This window comes from Gorilla gorilla, chromosome 2, assembly GCF_029281585.2.
Source record: "Gorilla gorilla gorilla isolate KB3781 chromosome 2, NHGRI_mGorGor1-v2.1_pri, whole genome shotgun sequence".
NCBI lineage: Eukaryota > Metazoa > Chordata > Mammalia > Primates > Hominidae > Gorilla > Gorilla gorilla.
In genome coordinates this window covers 110,001,410-110,028,327 of record NC_086017.1, presented here as the reverse complement: position 1 = coordinate 110,028,327, position 26,918 = coordinate 110,001,410, and the positions used below count along the sequence as shown (strand labels likewise).

The following is a 26,918-nucleotide window of genomic DNA, read 5'->3' as shown; positions in this document are numbered from 1 at the left end:
TTAACTGGGGTGAGATGATGTATCATTGTCATTTTGATTTGCATTTCTCTGATTAGCAATGATGGTGAACACCTTTTCATATACTTGTTGACTATTTGTATGTCTTCTTTTGAGAAATGTCTATTCAAACTCTTTGCCGATTTTTAAATCAGATTATTAGATTTTTTTTCCTATAGAGTTGTTTGAGCTCCTTATATGTTCTGGTTATTAATTTCACGTCAGATAGGAACTTTTCAAATATTTTCTCCCATTCCATGAGTTGTCTCTTCACTTTGTTGATTGTTTGCTGTGCAGAAGTTTTTAAACTTGATGGGGCCCCCTTTGTCCATTTGTGCTTTGGTTGCTTTTACTTTGGGGGTTTTACTCAAGAAATTGTAGCCCAGACCAACATCTGGGAATGTTTCTCAATATTTTCTTGAGGTAGTTTCATAGTTTGAGTTCTTAGATTGAAGTCTTCAACCCATATTGATGTGATTTTTGTATGTGGTAAGAGATAGGTGTCTACTTTTATTCTTCTGCATATGGATATCCAGTTTTCTCAGAATCGTGTATTGAAGAGACTGTCTTTTCCCCAGTTTATGTTCTTGGCACATTTGTCAAAAATGAGTTCACTGTAGGTGTGTAGATTTGTTTCTGGGTTCTCTGTTGTGTCCCATTGGTCTATGTATCTGTTTTTATGCCAGTATCATGCTGTTTTGGTTACTGTAGCTCTGTAGTATAATTTGAAATCAAGTAACGTGATTGCTCCAGTTTTGTTCTTTTTGTTTAGGATAGTTTTGGCTATTCTGGGTCTTTTCTGCTTCCAAACAAATGCTAGGCTTGTTTTTTCTATTTATGTGAAGAAAGTCATTGGTATTTTGATAGAAATTGCATTGAATCTGTAGATTGTTTTGGGTAGCATGAAAATTTTAACAATATTAATTCTTCCAATCCATGAAAATGGAATTCCTTCCATTTGAGTGTCCTTTTTAATTTCTGCCACCAGTGTTTTATAATTTTCATTATAGAGCTCTTTCTCTTCTTTGGCTAATTCCTAGGTATTTTATTTGATTTGTAACTATTGTAATGGGATTACTTTCTTGATTTCTTTTTTCAGATTGTTTGCTGTTGGCATCTAGAAATGCTACTGATTTTTGAATGTTGAGTTTGTATCCTTCATTGTTACTGAATTTGTTTACCAGTTCTAACAGTATTTTGACGGAGTCTATAGGGTTTTCCTAATATAAGATCACATAATCTGCAAAGAAGTGTAATTTAACTTCTTCCTTTCCAGTAAAGATGCCCATTATTTTTTTTTTGTCAGATTGCTCTAACTAGACCTTCCAGTTCTGTGTTGAATAACAGTAGTGAAACTGAGCATCTTTGTCATATTGCAGAATATAGAGGAAATGCTTTCACTTTTTCTCCATATAAGATGATACTAGCTATGGGTCGGTTTTATATGGCTTTTATCATGTTGAGGTATGCTCCTTCTACCCCCAGTTTTTTAGTGTTTTTATCATGAAGGGATGTTGAATTTTATCAAACGCTTTTTCAGCATCAATGAAAATGATCATATGGTTTTTGTCCTTCATTCTGTCGATATGATGTATTACACCAGTTGATTTGCATATGTTGAGCCATCCTTGCATCCTTGGGATAAATCCCACTGGGTCACAATAAATGATCTTTTAAATGTGCTGTTGAATTCAGTTTGCTAGTATTTTCTTGAGGATTTTTGCACCAATATTCATCAGAGATATTGGCCAGTAGTTTTTTTAATGTGTCTTTGTTTGATTTTGGTATCAGTGTAATAATGGCTTTGTAGAATAAATTTGGAAGTATTCTCTTCTCTATTTTTCAGAATAGCTTGAGTAGAATTGATACTTGTTTTTCTTTAAATGTTTGGTAGAATTCAGCAGTGAAGTCATTGGATCCCAGGCCTTTTTTGCTGAGAGACTTTTTGTTATGGCTTTGATCTCATTACTTGTTATTGATCTGTTCAGGTTTTGAACTTCTTCCTGCTTCAACCTGAGTAGGTTGTATGTGTCTGGGAATTTATCCATTTATTCCAGATTTTTCAATTTATTGACATAAAGTTGCTCATAGCAGTCACTAATTATCCTTAGAATTTCTGCACTATCAGAAGTAATATCTACTTTTTCAACTCTGATTTTATTTATTACTGTTTTCTTTTTTTCTTAGTGTAGGTAAAGGTTTGTCAATTTTATCTTTTCAAAAAACCAACTTTTTGTTTCACTGATATTTAATATTTTTTTCATTTCATATTCATTTATTTCAACTCTAATCTTCATTATTTCTTTTCATCTACTAATTTTGGGTTTGGTTTGCTCTTGATTTTCTAGTTCTTAGATGCATCCTTAGGTGGTTTTTCCTTTTTTGATGTGGGCACTTATGGCCACAAACTTACATCTTAGATCTGCTTTAGCTAAATTTCATAAGCTTTGTTATGTTGTGTCTCCATTATTATTTGTTTCAAGAATTTTTTCAGTTTCCTTCTTAATTTGTTCAATGGCCCACTGGTCATATATTGTTTAATTTTTATGTGTTTGTATAGTTTCCAAAATTCCTCCTGCTATTGATTTGTATTTTTATTCCATTGTGTCAGAGAAGATGCTTGATAATATTTCAAGTTTTTGGAATGTTTTAAGGCTTGTTTTGTGACCTACCATATAATCTATGCTTGAGAATGATTCATGTGTTGAGGAAAAATAATGAGTAGTCTGCAGCCATTGGATGAAATGTTCTGTAAATATCTATCATGTCTATTTATTCCATACTGCATTTTAAGTCCAATGTTCCTTTGTTGATTTTCTGCCTGGGAGATCTGTCCAATGCTAAAAGTGAGGTGTGGAAATCTCCAGCTATTATTTTATTGAGGTCTCTGTCCTTAGCTCTAATAATATTTGCGTTATTTCTCTGGGTGTTTCTGTGTTGGGTGCATATATATTTATATCATTATATCCTGTTGCTAGTTTGGCCCTTTTCTTATTATATAATGACCTTCTTTGTCTCATGATTTTTGTCTTGGAAGCTATTTGTCTGATATAAGAATAGCTGCTCTTGCTCTTTTTTGGTTTCCATTGGCATGGGACATCTTTTTCCATTCCCTTATTTTCAGTTTATGTGTATTTTTATAGGTTAAGTGTATTTCTTCTAGAAAACAGATTATTGGGTCTTGTTTTGTTATCCGTTCAGCCACTATATGTCTTTTGATTGGAGGGTGTCGTCCATTTACATTCATTGTTATTATTGAGAAGTAAGGACTTACTCTTGCTATTTTGTTATTTGTTTTCTGGTTGTTTTGTGGTTTTCCCCTCTTTCTTTCTTTCCTTCCTTCATGTCTTCTTTTTAGTGAAGATGATTTTCTCTGGTGGTATAATACTCTGTGTTTTTCTGTGCGTACTTACTATTAGTAGTGATTTTTGCACCTTCAGATGATTTTGTATTGCTTGTTAATGTCTTTTTCTTTTTGATTGAAGTACTTTCTTTAGCATTTCTGTAGAAGTCTGATGTTGATAAAATCCCTCAGCTTTTATTTGTCTAGGAAAGTCTTTATTTCCCCCTTTACATTTCAAGGATATTTTCACCAGATATACTACTCTACAGTGAAAAACAAAAATTCCTTCAGTACTTTTAATACACCATGCCACTTTCTTTTGGATTGTAGGGTTTCCACTGAAAAGTCTGCTGCCAGGCTTATTGAAAGTCTTTGTATGTTACTTTTTCTTTTCTCTTGCTGCTTTTAGGATCCTTTCTTTATTGTTGACCTTTGGGAGTTTGATTATTCAATGCTCTGAGGTGTGTTCTTTGGATTACATCTTCTTGGTGTACAACCTTTTTGTACTTGAATGTTGATATCTTTCTCTAGTTTTGAGAAGTTCTCATTATTATCCCTGTGAACAAACTTTCTATCCCTATCTCTTTCTCTACCTGGTCTTTAAGGCCACTAACTCTTAAATTTGTCCTTTTGAGGCTATTTTCTAGATCTTGTAGGCATCCTTCACTGTTTTTTATTCTTTTTTCTTTTGTCTCCTCTGTGTATTTTCAAATAGCCTGTCTTCAAGCTCACTAATTCTCTCTTCTGCCTCATCAATTCTGCTATTAAAAAACTCTGGTGCATTCTTCAGTATGTCAATTTCATTTTTCAACTCTAGAATTTCTGCTTGATTCTTTTTAATTATTTCAATGTCTTTGTTAAATTTATATTATAGAATTTTGATTTCCTTCTCTGTGTTCTCTTTAATTACTTTGAGTTTCCTCAACACAGCTATTTTGAATTCTCTACCTGAATGGTCGCATATCTCTGTTTCTCCAGGATTGGTCCCTGGTATCTCATTTAGTTTGTTTGCTAAAACCATGTTTTCCTGAATGGTCTTGATGCTTATTAGACGTTTGTCATGTCTGGGCATTGAAGAGTTAATTATTTATTGTAATTTTTGCCATCTGGTATTCTTTGTACTCATTCTTCATAAGAGGGCTTTCCAAGTATGCAAAAGGACCTGTGTGTTGTGATGTAAGCCATATCTGTGTTAGAGTGCATCACAAGCACAGTAATACCGTGGTTCTTCCAACTTACAGAGGTATTGCCTTGATAGTCTGGGACAAGATCCAGAATTCTCTGGATTATCAGGAAGAGATTTTTGTTACCTTCCTTTAGTTTTTCCCAAATGAAATCTCTCTGTGTGTTCTGAGCCACCTGGAGCTGGGGTTGGGGTAACACAAGTACCACTATGGCCACTACCACTAGGCCTGCACTGAGTCTGACTTGAAGCCAGCACAGCACTGGGTCTTGCCCAAGGACCGGTGTGACCACTACCTGGATACTGCCTATGTTTGCTGGGGGTCTACAATCAGCAGGTTGTGAAGCCAACCAGGCTTCTGTCCTTTCCTTCAGGGAAGTGAGTTCCCTCAGACCCCAGGTGGGTACAGTGGTACCATCTGGGATCCAGGAACTGTAGGCAAAAATTTAAGAAGTCTATCTGGTATTGTGTTGTACTGTGGCTGAGACTATACTCAAACTACAAAACATAGTTCTTCAAACTCTTCTGTCCCTTTTCCACAGGCAGATGAGCCTTATCCTGTGACCATCACCTCCACAGGCCCATGGGGAGTACTGCCAGGATAACACTGATGCTCCCTTAAGGCCCAAGGGCCCTGCAGTCAGCTTGTGGTTAATGCTGCCTGGCCTGGGACTTGACCTTCAGGGCAGGGGTATCCTATCTGGCTGAGGGCAGGTCCAGAAATGCCATCCAAGAGTCTAGGTCTGGAATCAGGCATCTGAAGAGTCTGCTTGATGCTCTATCTCCCTGTGGCCAAGCTAATACCTAAGGTGCAAGGCACTGTCCACTTTACTTTTCCCTCTGCTTTTCTCATGCAGAAGAAGTTTCTCCCTGTAGGTAGTCGCCACAGCTGGGAATGTGCTGAGTCTCACCTTAAGCCACCAATCTCAGTCTCTCTCAAGGCCCATGGTGTAGTATCTGGGTATCACTGCTGATTATTTAGGGGCAAGGGCTCTTTAATCAGCACATGATGTGTCCTAGCAGGACTGGCTCCTTCCCTTCAAGGCAGTGGGTCCCCTTCTGGCCCAGGGTGTTTCTAGAAATGTCATCCAGGAGCTGGGGCCTGGAAAGGGGGCCTCAAGACTCTGAACACTGCCTTATCCGAGTGTGACCGAGCTGGTATCCAAGATGGAAAACAAAGTCTTTTTTTCACTTTTCCCTCTTATCTCCTCAGGTAGAAGGAAGAAGTCTCTTTTGGAGTTGCAAGCTGTGGAGCCTGGTATTGGGGGAGGGGTGGCACAAGCACTGCCTTAGCCACCCCAGCTGGTGTCTCAGTAAGCTGCATGCCCCACAAGTCCATTGGCACTGAGCCCTGTTCAGCCCTGGGACATGCTCAGGAGTTACAGTCCTTGTGGCTTAGACTGCCTTTCAAATTTATTTAGGGTCCCAGAGCATTTGAGTCTATGGTGATGAGGCTTGTCAGAACTCAGATTCCCACTGCCAGGGCAAGCAATTGTCCTTTGCCTAGGACTGGTTTAAATACTCCATCCATAGGTGGGAGTCAGCTGAGTTCAGTCTGGTTGTGCTTTCTGCTATGACAGGGCAGCACTGAGTTCAATGCAGTGTCTCGCAATTGCTACACTTTTCTCCCAAACACTCAGATTCTTTTTCCATACCACGTGGCCACTGCCATGGGAGGAGAAAGGGATGATGTGGGTGATTCAGGACTCTTTCCTACCCTCTTCAATGGCTCTTTCAGTGACATAAAGTTAAAACCATGTACTGTGAACACCTGAATTTTGGTTCTTATAAAGGTGCTTTTTAAGTGTATATAGTTGTTAAATTGATGTCTTTGCAGGAGTGTAATCAGTGGAGCATTCTATTCAACAATTGTGCTCTTCTCCTCCACCCTATTTTTTATTTTATTGGGAACTTCCATACTGTTCTCCATAGTGGCTGTACTAATTTACATTTCTACCAACAGTATATGAGGGTTCCCTTCTCTCACCTCATCACCAACATATGTTATTGCCTGACTTTTAGATAAAAGCCATTTAGCTGGGGGGAGATTATATCTAATTGCAGTTTTGAATTGCATTATTTCTGATGATTTTTTAAAAATTTGATCATTAGGTTTTCTTCCTGTTGAGTTGTTTGAGCTTCTTATATATTCTTGTTATTAATCCCATGTCAGATTGAAAGTTTGTAAATATTTTCTCCCATTCTGTGGGTTGTCTTTCACTTTGCTGATTGTTTCCTTTGCTTTGCAGAAATGTGTTAACTTGATGCAATCCCATTTGTCTATTTTTGCTTTGGTTGCTTTTCCGTTTGGAGCATTACTCAAGAAATTGTTGCCCAGACCAATATCCTGGAGTTATTCCCCAGTATTTTCTTTTTATAGTTTCATACTTTGAGGTCTGAGATTTAAGTCTTTAATCCATTTTTATTGATTTTTTAATATGATGAGAGATAGGTGTCTAGTTTCATTCTTTTGCTATAGATATCCAGTTTTCCTAGCACCATTTATTGAAAAGACTGTGCTTTCACCAATGAATATTTTTGGAGGCTTTGTCAAAAATGAGTTCACCGTAGATTTGTAGATTTATTTCTGGGTTCACTAATTGGTTCTATGTATCTTTTTATGCCAGTACCATGCTGTTTGGGTTACCATAGCTATGCAGTATAATATAAAGTCAGGTAATGTGATTCCTCCAGTTTTGTTCTCTTTGCTTAAGATAGCTTTAGCTATTCTGGTTCTTCTGTAGTTCCATATAAATTTTAGAATAATTTTTCTACTTCTATGAAGAAAGTCATTGGTATTTTTATAGGAATTGCATTGAATCTGTACATTGCTTTGTTGAGTATGAACATTTTAACTATTTTGATTCTTCCAATTCATAAACATAATTGTGTTTATTATTTTGTGTCCACTTCAGTTTCTTTCATCAATGATTTACGATTTTCACTGTGAGATCTTTCACTTCTTTGGTTATTTATTCCTAGGTATTTTATTTTATTGTAAGCTACCATATATGGAATTACTTTCTTAATTTCTTTTCCAAGTTGTTTGTTATTGCTGTATACAAATGCCCCTAATTTTTGAATGTTGATTTGTACATTGCAACTCTATTGAATTTGTTTATCATTTCTAGGCATTTTAAGGCTGTTTTTAGGTTTTTAGCAGTTTCTAGTTTATATCTTGGTGATCTAATGTTTGTTGCGTATATATTTATAATTGTTACATTATCTTGCTGAATTGACATCTTTATTATTTTATAATGACCTTATCTCTTTTATGTCTTTTTTCTTGAAATCTATTTTGTAGTATAGCTGCTCATGCTCTTTTTCAGTTTCCATTTTCCTGGAGTATCTTTTTCCATCCCCATATTTTTCAGTCTGTGTTTTTTTTTCATAGGTAAAGTGTGTTTCTTCTAGGCAAGAGATCATTGTTTCTTCTTTTTATATCCAATTAGATCCTTTATGTCTTCTGATTGGAGAGTATATTTCATTTACATTCAAAGTTATTGTTGATAAGAAAGGACTTACTATTGCAATTTTGTTATTTGTTTTCTGGTTGTATTGTCTTCCTTCCTTCCTTCCTTCTTTCCTTCCTTCCTTCTTTCCTTCCTTCCTTCCTTCCTTCTTTCTTTCCTTCCTTCCTTCCTGTCTTCCTTTTCATAAAGGTCATTTTCTGTGGTGGTATGTTTTAATTTCTTGTCTTTTATTTTTCATGTATCTGTTGTGGTTTTGTTGGTTTGAAGTTACTATGAGCCTTGCAAATATCATCTTATAACCCATTATTTTAAACTGGTGACATCTTAACACTAATTACAAGAACAGCAAACAAACTAACAAGCCAGATAAAACCAATATGAACTCTACACTTCAACCCCAGAACTATTTAACTTTTTGTTTTTTTCTATTTACATTTAATTTATTGTCTATGTCTTGAAAAGGTATTGTAATTATCGTTTTTGATGGGCTTTTTTTTTAGTCTTTCTACTGAAGATGTGAGTAGTTTACATACATAATTACAATGTTTAATATTCTGTATTTATCTGTGTGCTTACTAGTTTCAATGGGTTTTGTACCTTCAGATGATTTCCTGTTGCTCATTAGTGTTCTTTCAGATTGAAGAAGCCCATTTAGCATTTCTTGTAGGACAGGTCTGGTTTTGATGAAATCCCTCAGCTTCTGTTTGTCTAGGAAAGTCTTTATTTATCCTTCATTTTTGAAGGGTGCTTTCACTGGATATACTATTCTGGGATAAAATACTTTTTCTTCAGCAGTTTAAATATGTCATGTCACTCTTCCTTGGTCTGTAAGGTTTCCATGGGAAAGTCTGCTGCCAGATGTGTGGAAGTTCATTTTTATATTATATGTTTATTTTCTCTTGCTGTTTTTAGGATCATTTTTAAATCCTTGATATTTAAGAGTTTGATTATTATTTAAGAGTTTGTTGAGGTAGTGTTCTTTGGGTTAAATCTTCTTGGTATTCTATAACCTTCTTGAACTTGACTATTAGTATCTTTCTCTAGGTTTGGAAAGTTATCTATTATTATCCCTTTAAATAAACTTTCCATCCTGATTTGTTTTTTTACTTTCTCTTTAAGCCCAGTAATTCTTAGATTTGCCTTTTTGAGGCTATTTTTAGATCTTGTAGGTGTTCTTCATTTTAAAAAATTATTTTCCTTTTCATTTCTCTGTGTATTTTTACATAGCCTGTCTTCAAGCTAATTCTTTCTTCTGCTTAATCAATTATCCTGTTGACTCTGATGCATTCTTCACTATGTCAATTGAGTTTTTCAGCTCCAGAATTTCTGCTTCATTTTTAAAAATTAATTTGATTTCTTTGTTACATTTCGTTGATAGGATTCTGAATTTATTTTCACTGTTATCTTGAATCTCATTGAGCTTCCTAAAAACAGCTATTTTGAATTCTGTCTGAAAAGTCACATATCTCTGTCACTACAAGACTTATCACTGGTGCTTTATTTAGTTTTGGTTAGATCAAGTTTTCCTGGTTGGTTTTGATATTTGTGGATGTTCATCGATGTGTGGACACTGAAGAATTAGGTATTTATTGTAATCTTTACAGTCTGGGATTGTTTGTACCCATGCTTCTTGTACAGGCTTTCCAAGTGTTCAAAGGGAATTGAGTGTTGTCATATAAGTTTTTGTTCACTGCAGCCAAATCTGCGTTAGGGTCCACCCTAGATCAGTAATTATGGACTTTTGCAGACTCACAGAGGTACTGCCTTGTTGGACTTGGGTAAGATCTCAGAGAATTCCCTTGAATACTAAGAAGAGACTCTTGTTCTTTTCTCTTACTTTTCCCCAAACAAATGGAGCCTCTCTCTCCATGCTAAGCTGCCTACAGTTGGGGGAGCAGTGACACGAGTAGCCTTGTGGCCACTACCACTGCAACTGCACTGGGTCAGCCCTGAAGCCAGCACAACACCGGGTCTCACGCAATGCTCGTGGCAACCACTACCTAGCTACAGCCAATATTCATTCAAGGCCCAAGGGCTCTTCAGTCAGCAGGTGTCAAATCTAGCCAGGCTGGTGTCCTTCCATTGAGGGTGGCAAGATCCCCTCCTTCATCCAGGGTCAGTTCAGAAATGCCATTTGGGAGCCAGGGCCTAAAGCTGGGAACCTTAGGAATCTACTTTGTGCTCTAGTCTATTGCCTCTGAGCTGACCCCCAATCTACAAGACAATGTTCTTCCCAATATTCCCTCTCTTTTCCTCAACAAGGAGTCTTTCCTTGTGGACATCACTGCCCCAGGCCCATAGCAAGTGCTACCTAGCTATCACACATGTTCAATCAAGGTCTCTTCAATCAGCCTGTGGCAAATGCTGCATGCCAATGTCTCTCTCTCAGGGCAGTGGGCTCCCCTCTAGCCCAGGGTGGATCAAAAAATGCTGTCCCAGTGCCAAGGCCTGAATTCAGGGACCCCAGGAGCCCACTTGATGCTTTATCTTACTGTGGCTGGACTGTACCCGAGCTTCAAGACAAATTTCCCTTTACATTTCTCTTTTATTTCGTTAAGCCAAAGGAGTCTCTTCCCATAGCCACCGCAGCTGGAAGTGTGATGGGTCACCCTTGAAGCTAATACGGCACTAAGTCTCTCCCAAGTACTACAGTGATTACTGCTACAGCAGATGTTTATTCAAGGCCCAAGGGATCTCTAGTAATCAAGTGATATATTCTGCCAGGACTGGGTCCTTCTTTCAAGGAGTGTGTTCCCTTCTGGCATAAGATGTGTTTAAGAATGTCTTCTGGGAGCTAGGGCCTAGAATAGGAGCCTCACAACTATGCCTGGTATTCTATTCTACTGTGGCTGAGCTAGTATCCAAGTTGCAAGACAAAGTCCTCTTTCCACTCCCTTCTCCTCTCTTCAAATGGAAGGAATGAGTCTCTCTCAGAGCTTCAAGCTCTGCTGCCTGGGGTTGGGGTGGGAGTGTTACAAGCATTCCCTTGGCCAACATGGCTGGTGTCCCCATAGGTCACATGCACCCCATGTGTGCTGGCTCCAATCCCAGACGGCACCTGTACTTGTCCAGGAATATCAGTCCTTGTGGCCTAGACAGGGTTTCAAGTTTATTTAGAACTACAGAGCACTTTAGCTGGTGGTGGTGGGGCTAGCTGGAACTCAGGTTCTGCCACTGGCAGAATGTTTACCCTCTGGCTGTGGCTGGTCTAAATGCTCCCTCCACAGGCACTATCTGAATTCTTCCCTGTATTGCTTTCCACTATGGAAGGGCCGGTACTGGATTCCAATACAAAGTTCCACAATCACTGCACTCTCCCTCCCTCAAGCACACAGATTCTTTCTCTATACAATGTGGCTGCTCCTGGGGGACGGGGGAGGGGTGGTATTAGCAATTTAAGACTGTCTTTTCTACTATTTGCAGTGCCTCTTTCCCTGATTTGATGTTAAAAAAAGGTACTGTGATCACTTACCTGACTTTTTTTTTTTATGAAGGTGCTTTCTTGCATGGATAGTTGTAAAATGTGGTGTTCCTGCAGGAAGTGTCAAACACTGGAGGGTTCTATTTAGCCATCTTACTCCACTTCCCTCTCTAGAGTTGATATATATATATAGAGAGAGAGAGAGATATTGTATATATATGTATCTGTAGAGAGAGATATATATATTATATAGAGAGAGAGAGAGAGAAAAAGAGAGAGAGACATTAGAAGTACAAAATGGGAAAACATACATAAAGGATAATAAATTCATCAAAAAGATATTTATGAACTCTATAATGGAACTTCAAAATATGTGAAGCAATAGCTAATAAAATTAAAAGGAGAAATAGACAGATCCACAATTCAAGATTTCAGTATTCATCTCTCAGTAACAAATAGATAACATATCAACATATTAATAGGAATATAGTGGACTTGATAAACATTGTCAAACAAATTGGCCTTATTGACTTTATAGAACATACCTAAAATCTATATCAAAATAAAAAGGAACTCGAATGGTCAAAAATACCTTAAAACTATGAACCTACAGTACTCAAGGTGGTGTGGTATTAATGTAAAATTAAACATGTAGATCAATGACATAGAATAAAGTCCAAAAATCAATCTATCTATCTATCTATCTATCTATCTATCTATCTATCTATCTATCTATCTATCTAGGTTCAATTATTTTCAACAGTGATACCAAGGTAATTTATGGGGAAGGAATATTCTTTCCAACAAATTCTGCTGGAAAAATTGGATAAAAAATTGGATACCAACTGGGTAAAATAAATTTTAATCTTTATCTGACACCACCTACAAAAATTAATTCAAAGTGAATCATGAACATAACTGTAGAAGTTAAATCTATAAAACTTATAGAAGAACTCAAAAGACAATCCTCATGACCTTGAGGTGTGCAAGGATTTCCAAATTAGGGCACAAAAAATACATGCTGTAGCATGCTTTCTTATAAGAAAGCAAAGTGATAAGTTGGGCTTCACCAAATAAAAAGAAACAGTAACTTTTGATCTTTGAAGTACATTGTTAAGGTAAGAAAAAGTCAAGTGACAGCCTTGGGGGGATGTATTAAGTAAAGCTATACACAAATGATAGATATAGATATAGACACTACATGTATGTGTATTTACATATATATGAAATAAACATGACTATTTGGGCAAATAGTATTCCTTAAAAAGCATTTGAACCATTCAAAACCCATTCATAATAAAAGTTCTCTGCAAACTAGGTTTTGTCAACCTAATAAAAAGAATTTGGAAAACCCACAGTTAACATTATTCTTACATACTTAATGGTGAGGAACTATTTTTCTGCTAAGATTGGTAACAAATATGTATATCAACAAACCTGTTAAGGAACAATTTTGTACAGCCATTTCACAAAAGATTATATACAAATTAGCAATAATCACATGAAAATATGTTCAACATAATTAGTCATCAGGAAAGTGCAAATTAAAAGCACAACAGCACTTTATAATATATTTGACTATACCTGCAATATGACTGACAATAGTAAGTGTTACCAAGGATATGGAGCAAGTGAACAACTGGAAGTGTTCTACATTGTTGGTGAGACAATGAATAACACAAATACTTTACAAAAACAGTTTCATAGCTTCTTAAATAAACATTTACTATATAACTCAGTAATCCCACTCTTAGGTATTGACTCCCAAATTGAAAATGTCCATACACAGAGTCACACAGAAAAAATGACAGCAGTTTTGTTCATTACAACCCCAAAATGAACATGACCCAAATGTTTATCAACAAGAGCACTGACAAGGCCGGGTGCGGTAGCTCATGTCTGTAATCTCAGCACTTTGGGAGGCCGAGGCGGGCGGATCACGAGGTCAGGAGATCGAGACCATCCTGGCTAACATGGTGAAACCCCGTCTCTACTAAAAATACAAAAAAAAATAGCCAAGCATGGTGGAAGGTGCCTGTAGTCCCAGCTACTTGGGAGGCTGTGGCAGGAGAATGGCGTGAACCCGGGAGGGGGAGCTTGCGGTGAGCCGAGATCGTGCCACTGCACTCCAGCCTGGGCGACAGAGCAAGACTCCGTCTCAAAATAAAGAGTGCTCACAAATAATTGAACTTATTTATACACACAACAACATGAACAAATCTCAAAAACATAAGGCTGAGCAAAAAAGGCAGAAAGAGTCCATATTATATGATTAAATTTATTTATAAGAAAAATGTGATCTATAGTGACAGGTGGCAGATGAGTTTTTGCCTGAGCTGAAGTTTGGAAGATGTGTTTTGGGAAAGGGCATAAGAGTACTTCTTAAGATGATGGAAATATTCTATATCTTCATTGTGATGGTGGCTACATAGTTATTATGCTTGTTGAAGCTCCTTGAAATGTACACTTAAATAGGTGCATTTTATTGTATGGAAATTGTAACTTTATAAAGTTAATCAAAAATCAGTTCTATCACATTTTAAAAACTCATAATATACAAGCATAAAGACACCGCATTTCTGCTACTAACTGTAATACGTCTAGACTGAAAAATTGGAAAGTTTTATATACAAATACATCTAGGTTATATAATCCATTTTGGTTTTGGTCTGAATACTCGTTTTCTGTCATCATGCTAAACTTTTGTTGATAGGCTACTAGTGTTTCTAGTTTGCCTTGCCAAGGTATCAAGCCAGCCCAGTCTCTTCCATCCAGTGGAGTAAAGCATATTCTCAGCCACACAGACTCCATTAATTCAAAGCAATTTCAGCTAATAATTTTCACTAAGAAAAATGTGGGAACATCAGGAGGGCTGGGGGCGGTGGCTCACGCCTGTAATCCCAGCACTTTGGGAGGCCGAGGCGGGCAGATCACGAGGTCAGGAGATCGAGACCATCCTGGCTAACACGGTGAAACTCCGTCTCTACTAAAAATACAAAAAAGAAATTATCCGGGCGTGGTGGCAGGCGCCTGTAGTCCCAGCTGCACGGGAGGCTGAGGCAGGAGAGTGGCGTGAACCTGGGAGGCAGAGCTTGCAGTGAGCCGAGGTCGCGCCACTGAACTCCAGCCTGGGAGACAGAGCAAGACTCTATCTCGAAAAAAAAAAAAAAAAAAAAAAGAAAGAAAGAAAAATGTGGGAACATCAGGAGAACAGCAGAGTGGATTTTTCTGCTCTCTGTTGAATGCCTTTCTATTATGACCATGGGATCAAAGAATGACAGCAAGTGTTGCAAAGATTGCATCTTTAGCTTGGGAAAGAGTTCAATGCTTTTAAAAGAAAAATAGGCACTCTGGCACGCGTTTTTTTTTTTTTTGTTTGTTTTGTTTTTTACTTTTAAGTGACATAAAAATCATTACCTTCCAATTTATGTAATCATGTAACTAGACACTTCTCTTTAATCCAAATGAATGCCATGAATATGTTACCTAGAATGTTTGTGCAAACAGTCTGTTATGGGATTTATATGGCTGGATGTGAGCTCCCTCAACTATTATTTATAATAATCATTTATATGGTCTTTTTTTCTAAATCGTGATATCTTCACACTAGGGTTTGTAAATTCCTCATGTGACCTAGTCTGTATTTCTCTTTTTGCTATTTTAAATATTTTTTTTTACATGAAGGGCATACTGGGGCTGGAGAACAGCTGGTCAACATCCTCCAAATAATAATATTGTGTTTAAATAATCATGGTCAGTAACTTTCCGACTGTGCTTTCTCCAAACCAAATAATCCTAATTCCTTTAATCTTGCATGCATCCAGTTGCTTAGGCCTTTTCTTAAACCCCAACAGCTAGATATCAGATAGTTCCAGCAATGTGTTCAGATCAGAGTTTTCAATCTTCCTTTAATTTTGATTAGAGCCATTTTCTCCAGGAATACAAATTCATTTCCCATGCCTCATGACTTAAGATAAATTATTCTAAAGTGTACAGAGGGATGCTCCATCACGCACCCAGCTGTCCCTCTTTTATTACCTAGATTCTAGCCAGTTAATGAATTAAACATTGTCTATCATGTGTTGTGTATGCAAGCATCCTTTATTGAGGATGGATTAGTCATCTTCAATCTCAGCTTTCCCTTGGAAAAGGCTAGATAAAAAGGTTACTAAACTAGTTAGCATAAGGAGCTGTATTATAGGAATGTAATTTTCTTCCTAATGAATTTCATTCATACCTTTGGATGGAGAAGAGTGTCTTTCAAGATATATAAGATCAAATCATTATTAACCCTTTACCTAAAAAAATCACTTTGCTACTAAAATGAGAGGGTAAATACTAATTAGCAAATATGATACATGTTCTATACAATCTTTGTTCTTCATTTCAGGAAAATTCTCCAGGTTCTCCTGAATTAAATAGAGATCATATTTTGGCTAAAAATCAAGAGTCCCAAGAACAAGGTTGATTCTCATGAGCCTAGATAAGCTCAACTGAAACTCTCCCCACTACATCCAAAGATGTTCGCCTTTATGGGAAGTCTTTAGTGTCTTGTTTTGTTTTGCCTTGTTCTTTACTTTTGCAAAACTAACTATATACATGAGCATTAATTACTTTGACTTTAAAATATATTTTGCTACTCTCACAAAATTGGCTAACTTGTAAACAACTCTGGTTTTAATAACAATAAGAGCTGATATTTGGTAACAATTAGAATAAAATGAGTCTTAGTAATATAAATAAAATATATAGTAAAGTTTTGAAATGTAATTAGAACCAGTTACTCTACAAGTCATTCTATCTAGACAATGTGGTGTTGAACAAACCCAAACAAGTAAATATTGGAACAGCTATAAATCTAGAAAACAGTATTCAAAAAATTTTAGCTGAAATGGTTGCTTAGAATATTAAGTTTGTGACTCACATGAAACCAGCATATAAGTGAATGCTTCATAAGTGGTATATATGCTTGATCATTTTTCGTAATTTAGCTCAAGAACAATGCTTTTACTATATACAGTTCTTAATAATTGAAATAAATCTCTAAACAACTGAAATTGTTTCTAGGATTTTAGATATCCTTGGTATTGTGAAGGTAAATTATGTAACTGACTAAATGGAGCTCATTAGCTGTCTTTAGGTAAAGGTCAATGGTGCCAGTCTTTATAGTAAAAATTAATGTTAGTACTCAATTGCTTTAGGCCAGGTGCATTGACTCACCCCTGTAATCTCAGCACTTTGGGAGGCCAAAGTGGGTGGAGTGCTTGATCTCAGAAGTTCTAGATCATCTGGGCAACATGGTGAAATCCTGTCTCTACAAAAAAAAATACAAAAATTAACTGGGTGAGGTGGCATGTAGTTCCAACTATTCTGGAGGCTGAGGTGGGAGAATTGCTTGAGCCCAGGAGGCGGTGGTTGCTGTGAGCCATGATCCCACCACTGCACTCCAGCCTGAGCAACAGAGACACTTTCTCAATAACAACAAAAAAGAAAATAGGCCTGGTGCTGTGGCTCACACCTGTAATCCCAGCACCTTGGGAGGCCGAGGTGGGTGGATCACCCAAGGTCAGGAGTTCGAGACCAGCCTGGCCAACATGGTAAAACTTAAGGTCAGGAGTTAGAGACTAGCCTGGCCAACATGGTAAAACCCTGTCTCTACTAAAAATACAAAAAATAAATAAATAAATAAGCCATGTGTGGTGTCATGTGCCGGTAATCCCAGCTACTCAGGAGGCTGAGACAGGAGACTCGCTTGAACCCAGGAGGCTGAGGCTGCAGTGAACCGAGACTGTGCCACTGAACTCTAGCCTGGGTGACAGAGTGAGACTCTTTCTCAAAAAAAAATTATAAAATAAATAAATTGCTTTCAGCTGACTGTTTCAGAATATAATTTTTCCTCTTATTTTTTAATATGGTAGAATTTTACCTATCTGTAACTCAGCTATGTGGAAATCTTAGGTTTTTAGATGAAATGAATTAAAACGAAAGTTCATATTGCTACTGTCTACTAATCTTCTGAGGAGATTCTGTCAAGACTAACATTTCTATTTTAATTGAAAAGTTTAAACAGTAGAGAAAGGTAAAGATGTCACTAAACAAATAAGAATTCTCAAGCCAGCATTTTCACCATATTCACAATTTGTTCTTCAGACACTGTGATTATGAAAAATAAGGCTTGACTGATGAGATATAAATTTCCTTTATTCTTCTTGCCAGCACCCTTCCCTTTCTCCCTGCTCAGAAGCAAACAATGTCATTAATTTGGTGGATATGCATCCAGTATCATTTTGTATTTTTATTACCTTTCATTTATATAAATTTTCAAAAAACATTTGTTAGTGCATGTATTACTGTTGTTATGTTGAGAACTATTTTAATTATAAATTCATTTGGATAAAATAACATCTTTATTATACCAATTCTTCCAATCCATAAACAATAGTTTTTGGTCCCATTTAATCAGGTTTCCTTTTATGTCCTTCAGTTTTCTCCATAACTTTCTGTAAATATTTTACTAGATTTATTCATTGTAGCTTTAGAGTTTATTTTTCTTAAATACAAGATTATGTTATTGCTACATTTTTTACATATTTTAATACAAGTAGGAACAATAGTGACTTCTGTTTGCTGATCTTGTATCAGCAGGCCTGCAAAAGTCTCTCCTAGCTTTTAGATTCTCTGAGATTATTTTAAAATAATGTTAATTTTACCTTATCTTTTATAATTTTTAAAACTCTAACTTTTTATCTTCATTAATTGGCTATAATATCTACTATGTTGGAAACTAGTGGGCTTAGTGGTTATTTTTGTCTTAATTGAAGATGTTTCTAATAAAGTTTTTATTATTAAATGTAGTATTTGTGATAAGGTTTGGCTCTGGGACTTCACCCAAATCTCACCTTGAATTGTAATCCTCATAATCCCCAAATGTCAAGGGTGGGACCAGGTGGATGTAATTGAATCATGGGGATAATTTCCCCCATGCTGTTCTCGTGATAATCAGTGAGTCTCACAAGATCTGATGGTTTTATAAGTGTCTGGTATTTCCCCTGCTTGCACTCATTCTCTCCCTGCCGCCCTGTGAACAGGGGCCTTCCACCATGATTGTAAGTTTCCTGAGGCCTCCCCAGTTACGTGGAACTGTGAGTCAGTTAAACCTCTTTTGTTTATAAATTACCCAGTCTCAAGTATTTCTTCATAGCAGCATGGGAATGGACTAATACAATTTGATGCAAGTTTTGGTTTTATCAATTTAAAGGAGTTTCTTTTTTAAATTTTTAATTTTTTTGGCCACCTAGTAGCTATATATATTTATGTGGTACATGGGATGTTTTGATACAGACATGCAATGTGAAATAGGCATGTCATGGAGAATGGGGTATCCATCCCCTCAAGCATTTATCCTTTGAGTTATGTACAATGCGTTTACAGTTTTTAAGTTGTTTTAAAATGTACAATTCAGTTATTATTGACTATAGTCACCCTGTTGTGCTATCAAATAGTAGGTCTTCTTCATTCTTTCCATTTTTTTCTTTTTAAAAATTTTTAGAATTATTTTTTAAAATTTTGAGGGTATATAGTAGGTGTATATATATATGTGGTACATGAGATGTTTTGATACAGGCATGCAATGTGAAATAAGCACATCATGGACAATGAGGTATTTATCCCCTCAAGCTTTTATCCTTTGAGTTACAACCAATCAAATACATTCTTTAAGTTATTTTAAAATATACAGTTAAGTTATTATTGACAATAGTCACCCTATTGTGCTATCAAATGGTAAGTCTTATTCATTCCTTCTGTTGTTTTTGTACCCATTAATCATCCCCACCCCCCCCAACCCAACACCCCACTACCCTTCCCAGCCTCTGGCAACCATCCTTCTATTCTCTATGTCCATGAGTTCAACTGTTTTGATTTTTAGATCCCACAAATAAGTGAGAACATATGATATTTGTCTTTCTGTAGTTGGCTTATTTCACTTAACATAATGATCTCCAGTTTCATCCATATTGTTGCAAATGACTAGATCTCATCCTTTTTTATGGCTAAATATTACTCCATTGTGTATATGTACCACATTTTTCAAGTCCATTCTTCTGTTTGATGGACATATAGGTATGCAGAACCATTTGGAGGTTTCTCATAAAACTAAAAGATGAGCTACCATATGATCCAGCAATCCCACTACTGGTTATATACCCGAAAGAAAGTAAATTAGTGTATTGAAGAGATAGTAACACTCCTACGTTTGTTGTAGCACTGTTTACAATAGATAAGATTTAAGGGTGTTTCTTTCAATTCCTAGTTTTTTAAGATTTTTGAAAATAATGAATTATTACATTTTTCCAATATTACTGCATATATTGAAATTATCTACAACTTTTCTTCAGTCTGTTAATGTGATGGATCACGTAAATATTTTTGATGTTATGCTATCCTTAAATTTCTGGCATAAACCCAAATTAGTCAAAATTTATAAATGTACTTTTAGGCACCATAAAATTGCTTTCTTTTAGATGTAAAATCATCTTGGACAACAATTTTTCTTTGATTTTTTCCTAATTCATTATGTTAAAGTATCTGCATTTAAATCTTTATGTTCCTTTTACAAGTGTCTTTTATAAAGTGTAGCTATTACAGCTTTATCCAATCCTATAATCTATATATTTTATTGGATGTACTGAATCAAAGAAATTTTATTGTTATTACTAATACATTTAGATTTATTTCTGCAATCTTATAATGAAACATATTTTACTTACCTCTTTTCCTGACTTCTTGTTGTATTGATAAGGGAGTTTTCTTTTTTCTTCTCCTGAATTAGAAGGGATAGCATTTATTTCTATGCATTTAGTGCTCTCCTTTGAAGTTTTAAAACCTAATTAGCTTTCTATTTTTCTGAAAAAGTAAAAAAATTAGTTAACATTTTGCTTCTTTTCCTAAGCAAGAATGATAACTTGCTGTTTATCTCCAAAAACTATGTGAAACTTTTATTACACTTTTCTAAATACATTTTTAGGTTAATATTTTTAAGTATCTTTGCTTCCTATTCCTTCTCGGAACTCACTTTTTCCTCAGGGTTAATATTTTATCTTACTGAAAGGCCTTTTTAAGGGCAATCTTTAAGAAAGACATTTAGAAAACTATTTTTTAATTATTTAGTGGATTTATTTTTTATACATAAAACAATATGAACTCAATTTCATATGTGTGTTATAGCTATTCTCAGCATAGTGACACAGTAGAGAATATTTGATAGATTTATTACTGAAGATAATCACAAAGGTTATGGAGGAAACATAAACAGAGGATGACTGCATTAAATGTGATACTGAACTAGTAATCTGTAATTTACCTTTAAACTAAGAATATTTGATTCTATAAATAGGCAAAAGCCAAGATTCTCAAGCTAATATGTAAACACTAAAAGATCAAATACAAAGACATTAAGTGTTTACATAAAAATAATGAGTTAAACTCTGCCAGGTCGCACTATAAAAAGTTTAACAACTCAGTCAAGTTATAACAACTTAAAAGTGTGTTTATATAACAAGTAAATCATTTCTTATGACTTGGTTTATAGTGAACACATATAAAATGCTTCCAAATTATTTGGAACATTAGGTAATATTGCACAATTTTTGCTAAGGTTCAAACTGTTTATTCTACTGAATGCATATTATGCCATGAGGTAAGAGAGATGAGAGGTATCAGTGTGAGTAGTAAGTAGTTTGAACTTCGGAAGCACACTAATCAGAGTATAAATCGTGATCCCACTTTTTGCCATCATCTGTGAGACCTTTGGAAAAACACTTTACCTGCTGATGCCCTGGTTTCCCTATCTATAAAATGGAAGTTAGCAACACAACACTTTCATAAAAGGTTATGGTGAGGATTAATAGAAATACTGCTGACAGAGCACTTATCAAATAGCTGAGCATATTATAAGACCTTAATAAAAGATAATTTATTATTAAAGTTAGAAAAAAGCTTAAATTATTAATATTATAAACATTGTGAACTTTTCCCATTATAGTCTTTCCAGCAAAAGCCAACAACTGGTGGGAAAGGTATCCATATAAAAATTAGAGTCTATCTGGGGAGATAAAACATTTCAGGGTTTTACTCTATTAGGTGCATTCTGAGTAAGCTGATTAATAGGGGGAAATAGTATTATGGTATCTAGGAAATGTCTGTATTATCAATTTGCAATTGGGGTTATGTTGATATGCATATGATAGAATAAATTTTTCTAATCACCTTCAATTCACATTTGATATAGTAAAAAATTATATTCAAGTCAGATTCTGTTTTACATGTCAATTATAAATAAGCACAGGTTGATCCTCTACTATTATTTGTAATGTTTTTACTTGCAACCTCTGATTATTCATCAACATAAACCTATGTTGTTTAAAAACAATTTTTAAAAATTGTAGCTGTCAAAGATCAAACATATATTTCTCATAAAAACTCCTAGTTTTTAATATGAAAGAAATATGTTACGTTTGCTCTGAACTAGCCATGCACATGCATTTTCCTAGAGTTTTGCATATTATTATGTCTATATAGCATCTCCAGTGGTCGTTAATGTCCTTCCTAGGGTTATATGGCGTTTAATCAGTGTACCCACCTGGCAGGACTGTGGTTGATGTTCCACAGCAAGGAAGGAAACAAGCCCATTAATGAAATTTATAGCACTTTATTACATCATTTCTGGTGGAGAGGGGAATTAGAAGTCACTTCTGTTATGGTTTAATTTCTTGTGAAATTCCAGATGAATTCATTGTCATAAATATTCAGGTTCATGACAGAGAAAATGAACAAGCTGCTTGGGCTTTGTCCTCATTTGCTGTCGTAATTGTTACAATTGGCTACGATGGGGCAGTTTTACTTCCCATGTAACTGAGTCATTCACTTTGATTTCCAGCTTCTTACTTATAAATTGCATAATTTAATAATCATTAAATAATTGAAGCTTTCAGTAATCTAACCAAATATACATTGTTCCTTCTATTTTTTATTTTTATTTTTTAACTTTTAGGTTCAGGGTTACATGTGCAGGTTTGTTGTACAGGCAAACTACATGTCACGGAGGTTTGTTGTACAGGTAACTTTGTTACCCAGGAAATAAGCACAATACCTGGTGTTATACTTATTAGGTATTTTTTCCTATCCTCTCCTTTTTCCCACCCCCTACCTTCAAGTAAGTTCCAGTGTCTGTTGATCCTCTCCTAGTATCCATGTGTCATTATTGTTTAGCTCCCACTTGTAAATCTGAACATGCAGTATTTGATTTTCTGTTCCTGTGTTAATTTGATTAGTATAATGGCCTTTAGCTCCATCCATGCTGCTGCAAAGGACATGATTGCATTCTTTTTATGGCTGCATAGTATTCTATGATGTATATGTATCACACTTTCTTCATCCATTCTACCATTGATGGGCATTTAGGTTGATTCCATGTCTTTGCTATTGTGAAAATTGCTACATGGAACATACAAGTGCATGTGTCTTTACGGTAGAATGATTTATATTCCTTTGGATATATACCCACAAATGAGATTGCTAGGTCTAATGGTAGTTCTGTTTTAAGTTCTTTGAGAAATATCACTCACAGATGGGAATTGAACAATGAGAACACATGGACACAAGAAGGGGAACATCACACACCGGCGTCTGTTGTGGGGGGAGAGGGGAGGGATAGCATTAGGAGATATACCTAATGCTAAATGACGAGTTAATGGGTGCAGCACACCAACATGGCACATGTATACATATGTAACAAACCTGCACATTGTGCACATGTACCCTAAAACTTAAGTATAATAATAATAAAATAAAATAAATCTCCAAACTGCTCTCTACGGGGGCTAAACTAATTTACACTCCCACCAGCAGTGTATAAACATTCTCTTTTCTCCAAAACCTCACCAGCACCTGTTATTTTTTTTAGTTTTTAATCATAGTCATTCTGACTGGTGTGAGATGGTATCTCACTGTAGTTTTGATTTGCATTTCTCTAATGATTTGTGATTGAATTTTTTTTTCTTTTAGAATGTTTAATGTAGGCCCCCAATCTCTTCTGGCTTACAGGGTTTCTGTTGAAAGTACTGCTGTTAGCCTGACGGGGTTCCCTTTGCAGGTGACCTACCTCTTTTCTCAAGCTGACTTTACCATTTTTTTCTTTCATTTTGACCTTGATGAATCAGATAATTATGTATCTTGGGGATAGTATTTTTATGTAATATCTCACAGAAGTTCTCTGCACTTCGTCAATTTGAATGTTGTTCTCTTCGGGAAAGTTTGAGAAGTTTTCATGGATGATATCCTGAAATATTTTCTCCAAGTAGCTTGCTTTTTCCCTGTTTCTTTCAGGGACACCAACAAGTCATACATTTGGCCTCTTTACATATTCCCATATTTCTTGTGGGTTTTATTCGTTCTTTTTTATTTCTTTCTGACTGATTTATTTCAGACAGCTAGTCTCTGAGCTCTGAGATTCTTTCCTCAGCTTGGTCTATTCTGCTGTTAATACTTGCTATTGCATTATGCAATTTTTGTAGTGTGTTTTCCAGCTCTATTAGATCAGTTTGGTTGGTTTTTATAATGGCTATTTCATTTATCAGCTGTTGTATCATTTTATTGTAATTCTCAGCTTCCTTGGAATGGGTTTCAACATTCTTCTGAATCTTAATGATCTTCATTCTTATCCATATTCTGACTTATATATCTGTCATTTCAGCCATTTCAGCCTGGTTAAGAACCCTTGCTGGGGAAGTAACATGATATTTTGGAGGAAAGAAGGTGCTCTGGCTTTTTGAGTTGCCAGAATTCTTGCACTGGTTCTTTCTCATCTGTGTGGGCTAGTATTCCTTTAATTGCAGTGTAAATGAGTAGTCAGTAGACTTTTTCTGGATGTTTTCAGCGGGCCAAGGCTTTGTGCAGGGTCTTTATTTGTAGCTGAATTCATGTCCGTAGTTTCACAGGGGAGTGTATTAGCCAAGTATTTCTTGTGTTGCTGTTTTGGGCTGTGATCCACTAGGTGGCGCTTAAGTGTAATGGCCAGTAGGTAGGCTCTTTTTTCCCAGTCAGAAGGCTTCTTTGTATTTCCTCATGATTGTAGCTGTGCTCCCTCTCCGTGATCTGAAGGTATGGGCTCCTCTCCTATCCTAAGATCTCAGCTTGGCACTCCCAGGCTGCACACTGAAGCTCTGGGACAATCTCAGGCCTTATGTTTCCTCCTCAGCTTGGAGGCAGCAGGGGAAGGGATCTTAGCATTGGTTGTGGTAGTGGGTTTTTCACCTATCTCTTGGGGCTGACCCTAGAGAGATGCAGAGCCACTATCAATCAGTGTGATTTGCACAGGATGGGTTGGCTGAGCCGTGAGCCCAAGCCAGGGAGGCCCTGCCTGGTGAGAAACAGCAGCGGGTGGGAGCTAGGGAAGAAAGACTGGCATCTCCTCCTCAGGGAAACTGCAGCTTGCTGGAGGTATGGTTAAAGCACTGAAGGTCTTTGCTCCTCCCTGATCTGAGGGCAGCTAATGCAGTACTACTGCAATGGCAGTGGCAGGGAGTTTTCTATTGCCTCTGGAAGCTTGACCTCAGAGAAACATAAAGCCACTGCTACTGGGAATGTTCAGCCATGGGTTTGGGGTGGCTGCTCTGCTGGCCCTAGATGGTGGCTCTGTTTGTTGAAGAATGGGGACTCAAGGGTTCACAGCGATGAGGAACTGTGCTCCTCTCTCTATGGTGACTGTGGTATGATGGAAGCTTAGGTGACGACCTCAGGCTCTTTGTTTCTTCCCCAGATCAAAGACATTAGGGGCAGAACCATTGCTGTGGCAGAGGCAGGAGAGCCCAGTTGCTTCTGGGAGCCCCTCTCCAGGGAAACACAGAGCCACTACCAGTGGGCATGCTCTTCCCTTCCTGGTGAATAGTTAGGGGTAGGGGCTCACAGTGAAAAGTCACTGGACTCCTGTCTATATGACGGCTGTGGTATGCTGCAGGTGAGAGACTAGGCCCTTTGTTCCTTCCTCTGCCAAGGGCAGTTAGGATGGTACCACTGTAGGTGCAATGGAAGAGAGGTTGTGAGTTGTCTCTGGGATTTCCTCCTCAGAGAAATACAGAACTGCTTCTGACTGCAGTATTCAAGTGAGGGCAGGGTAGTGGTGCTGGAGTCCCAGGTTGGGAAGTCCTGCCCAGTGAGGAAAAGCAGTGACAGGCACCTGTGTGGAGAACAGTCTGGCCACTTTTCCATGGTATGGCTGTGCTATGCTGGGGAACCACACCACTCCCTAATCACAATGCACTCTCCACAGCCTGAAGGCTATAGCAGTGGGGACTGTGAGACAGCAAAAATGGCAGCTGGCCTCTCACTCTGGGAGTTCTGTCCATTGCGGAGCTGCTAATGGCTCAAGAACCCCAGTGGTGGGTGGCTGAAGTCCCAGTGAGGAGAAGCAGGATCGGGGACCTGTATAAAAAACAATCTGTATGCTTTTGCATGGGTTGGCTACACTGTGCAGGGGACTGAAAACACTCCCTAATCACCACTTGCTCTCCAGAGCCTGAAGGCTATAGCAGTGGAGGCTGTGAGACAGCAAAAATTGCAGCCAGCCTCTCCCTCTGGGAGCTCCACCCCGGGCAAGTGCAGAGCTCCTGATGGTCTGAGAACCCTGGTCGGGGGGTGGCTGGAGTCCCAAGTTGGGTTGTCCTGCACAGTGAGGAAAAGTGGAATCAGGGACCCACCTAAACAAATAGTCTAGCCACCATTTCTGTGGGATGACTATATTGTGTTGGAAATCCATGCCACTCTCTAATCACCACTAGAGCCTGAAGGCTATAGTAGTAGGGTCTGTGAGACAGCAAAAATGGTGGCTGGCCTCTCTCACTGGGAACTCCATCCAGGGAAGTGCACAGCTGCTACTGGCACAAGAGCCCAGATGGGGAGTGGCTGGAGACCTAGGCCAGTGGGCCTTATCCTGTGAAATACAGTAAAGACGAGGACTGCAGTCTGTAACTGCTCAGCCCCCTGTACTTGGCACTTTTCCTGGGGAAGTGTGGGGGAACTTGACCTCCTCAATGACCAGAGCTGCAGCTGCTAACTCCAGGATGCCTGAGGAATCAAGGCTCCAAGAGTTGGGACGTCATGGGTGCCTGAGCTACCGCTCTGCTCAGACTCCACATGGGTCTCTGTCAGTCTGCAGGCCCTGGTGAGGTGGGCTCACAGGGGGATCACCTTGAGTCCAGGGTTGCAAAGGTCCATGGCAGAAGTGTTGGTCGCAAGGAATTCTCGCACTCTCACCATTTCACCAGGTAAGGAAGCCTCCCCTGGCTCCATGCCACCCTTGAGGGAACCAAACCACTTGTTCTTCTCCATTCTGAGTTGTTTCCTTGATGAATCCCAATGTGACCTCGATGTTCCAGCTGAAGATCTAGTAATTACACCCCACTCTTTTTTTCACTTCATGAGAACAGCACACACTAGCTGCTTCTA

The 26,918-nt window shown here is 37.4% G+C and overlaps 2 long non-coding RNA genes across 3 annotated transcripts in view; one reads left to right on the top strand and one right to left on the bottom strand.

Annotated features, from left to right (window-relative positions):
- Positions 1-26,918, bottom strand: part of LOC129532408 (uncharacterized) — a 260,609-nt gene that overhangs the window by 35,550 nt on the left and 198,141 nt on the right. Inside the window, exons 5-7 of the long non-coding RNA XR_010132672.1 lie at positions 20,186-20,238; positions 16,638-16,731; positions 11,469-11,641 (exon numbers count right to left, since the gene is read on the bottom strand). This is a non-coding gene — a long non-coding RNA (uncharacterized lncRNA). The remainder of the gene's footprint in view (positions 1-11,468; positions 11,642-16,637; positions 16,732-20,185; positions 20,239-26,918) is intronic.
- The window catches only part of LOC134757986 (uncharacterized), a 51,633-nt gene continuing 49,227 nt past the window's right edge, over positions 24,513-26,918 (top strand). Inside the window, exon 1 of one of the 2 annotated variants that reach the window (XR_010132674.1) lies at positions 24,513-24,575. This is a non-coding gene — a long non-coding RNA (uncharacterized lncRNA). The remainder of the gene's footprint in view (positions 24,576-26,918) is intronic. The other variant, XR_010132673.1, reaches the window with a different exon arrangement.